A 3,383-nucleotide genomic window follows, 5' to 3' on the forward strand; every position below is an offset into this window, starting at 1 on the left:
AGTGTAGAACTTACCGTTAAGATGTGCCTCTTCTGGGGTTTTGACTGAAAGCCTGGACTATTTACATATTCTCCTCCACTTTATTAGGCTTGAACTTCAATCTTTTGCCCCAGCACCTTGTGGCTGTTGAAATATCTGCTCAGCTGAGTAGCCCTTCAACTCTTGTTTTCTGCTGGATATTGTGAGCACCTGCCCTGTTGTAGTAATCAGCCTTTAAGATAGTCTCAACGACCCCTGCTTCCTAGTAATCATACTCTTGTATAACTCCTGTCTCCTTGAGTGTGAACTTGATTTACTGACTTGCCTCTAAAGAATAGAATATAGCAGAAGTGGTGGGCATGTCTCTTCTGATGTTACATTCTAAAAAGACTCCAGCTTTCATGCTGGGTTCTCTCTCTCTTCCTCTCTCTCCCTCTCTACCCTCCCTCATCACTCGCCCTGGTGGAAATCAGCTGCAGTAAGGTGAAGCAGCCCTGTGGAGAATCCCACATGGTGAAAGTTGAAGATCTACCAGCAAGCATGTGAGTGAGCTTAAAGGCAAATCCTTCTCCCTAGCACTCATGCCTTCAGATAAAACCACAGCCCCAACTGATCCCTTAACTGCAACCTCAGGAGAGACCTTGAACCAATGACACTATGCTGCACCTGGATTCCTGACCTACACAAACTGTGGAATAATGTTTGTTTTTTTAAGCCATAAAGCTTCAGCATAAATCATTATCTCGGAAGAGATAACTCATGCAGAGAGAAGTGAATAAATGGGAAGAAGTAGATCAATTCAGGAATTTTTTGGTCTTCGGGGTTTTTGTTTCTGTTCTTGAGAACAGGATAACAGGACCTACTAGATTGGGTTAGACTGGGTTTATGGGAAAACGAGAAATAAAGAATTACTCTTGGATTTTAAGCTTGAACAGTTAAGTGAATAGTAATGCCATTTACTGAGATTGAGAAAACTGAAGGAAAATCAGAAACCATATAGAAATGTCAAGCAGCAGTTGAATTTACAACTCTGGAGTTCTGGGGATAAAAGTCTGGAAATCAGATTTGGGATAACAATAGTATCAACCTCACCCATTGTGAGCATTGGGTGAGATAATGCAGAACCTTTGGCACAGTGCACATGGTTGTTATCTGTAGTGGGTAGAATTGTGTCCCCAAAAAAGATATGTTCAAATCCTAGCCCCTGATTCCTGTGAATGTGATCTTGTTTGGACATAGGGTCTTTGCAGATGAAAGTAGTTAGAATAAGGTCATCCCGGATTAGAGTGGACCCTAATTCAATGACTAGTGCCCTTCTAAGGAGATAAAATAGAGACACAAAGATAGACACGGAGAGGAGAATGCCATCTGAAGACAGAGACAGAGATGAGAGTGATGCAATTACAAGCCAAGAAATTATCTTTGACCCTCTCAGAAGCTAGGAGAGAGGCATGGGATGGTCTCTTCCTCGGAGCCTCCAGAAGGAACCAACTCTGCCAACACCTTGACTTCTGACTTCTAGCCTCCACAACTGTGAGATAATACATTTCTGTTGTTTTAAGCCACCTGGTTTGTGGTAATTTGTTACAGAAACCCTAGGAAAATAATACAGCGTCCAAATAAATGTGACATGTGATTGTTATCATCACTTTAATTATTACTCATACTGTGTCATTGATGTTTTTGTTGTTAATTGTCCAAACACCTAACACATTGCATTGCACATAGTAAGAACTCAATTTATAATTACGGTAGAACAAAAGATGTGATACTTGCAGATTAAGAAGAAGTAATGCAGAGTGAGCGGTGCCTGTACATACTCCAAAGAGATCTTGAGAGGATGGATCCTTTTCTCCTCTCTCTTATCTGAAAGCACACTTTGCTTTGTAGAATCCCAGAATCTAGAAGTTCTGATTATATATCTTCTCTCTAATCTGACTCTGGGAGTAATTTCCTGTTCTCTTATCCAGATCCAGCTCAAGTTCTTCTGCCCAGCAGCAACCTTACCAGAACAAACTGCCCCAAACTCACATCCTAGACTTTATTTACCCCTTAATTATAGGTTACATTATTTGGATTATAACTTTATGTATTTACTCAACTTTTCACATCAGTATATTATCTCTGTGATTATAAGTACTGAAACATGTCTTTATACTTGTTTAAAAACACAGCAGAATGACTCTCTTAGACATAATGAATGTTACTACATCTTTACCAGACATATTTCCTCACTGTTACATCTTGAAACCAAAAAATGAGGTCATACTTTTTATTTATATCTCCAGTGCTCATTTTCTAAGCCCTATCCCAAGAACTGTGAAAAATCCATGCCTACCTTGTATTCCACTTGCAAAGAAACCACAAGAATCCAGGAAGAATGCTTGAATATTCCACAAATCCGCCTGGTGGTTGTTTAGCCCCTTCTGCCAACAATGTGAACTTCAAATGAATCATCTGTGACCTTGGAAACTCAGGTCACAATGTACAGTCCTATAACTCTTTTCCAGGCTATTTTTCTCTCCCGGCACCAATCCACTGTAGGCATGAATTCAAATCTCTTCTTTCATTCCCACTTAAATCCAGGTGATGGTTTTTAACAACTCTTCTCTCAACACTTGGAGAAGGAGTTTCACAGAGGACTGCTTATCCTGCTACTAGCCTTGGCTACTCTTTTGAGGCTCATAATCTGAGTATCTCAGCCCAACTCCTTCCACAGGGAAGTCCAACCCACCCAGACATCCACCCAGCCCGAAATCCAGCCCTACAATTGCCTCAGCCCAAGAGTAGATGATGCCTCCTCTTCTATAGCTTATGGTTCAAAGCTTGTTTATTGACAAAGAGGACATCAGGGAAGAAAAGAAACATCATTCCCACTCCAAGGTGAGTTCTTCCCTCTTTGGGTCCAAAGTTATCACAGTGGTTGGCATCAGAGGGAACGGAAGAGTGTAGGGAGTAGGGGGGGAGACCTGGATCTTGCACTCGCAAATGGCATCAAACTTAGGCTTTTGCATCATCTCAGTCTTTACTTACATTAAAATACCAAATTTTTAAATAGTAAATATGTAAATTATAACAATATTATTTTGTAATTTGTTTTTGGCATGTTTTCCTTATAGTACATATCATTATGTAAACTATATCTATATCTGATTTATCTATATTAGGAGCCTTAGGAAAATATTGGAGGAGTCCCAGGCCACTCTTGATCTGTGAAGGACCCCAGGTAATAGTATATCAATATTTTCTGTATTTAGTGAAAATATTTATCACATTCTTCAAGGTCTTAGTCCTAGTAAACATATGCTCAACTTTTCTTTTTAATATTTTCTATTTGTCTCTATTATCCACATTCAGCTTGGTGGAGATAGTTCCAGTTTTCTCCAAGAGAACTAATTTTTAAA

This window comes from Eschrichtius robustus, chromosome 2, assembly GCF_028021215.1.
Source record: "Eschrichtius robustus isolate mEscRob2 chromosome 2, mEscRob2.pri, whole genome shotgun sequence".
Classification (NCBI taxonomy): Eukaryota; Metazoa; Chordata; class Mammalia; order Artiodactyla; family Eschrichtiidae; genus Eschrichtius; species Eschrichtius robustus.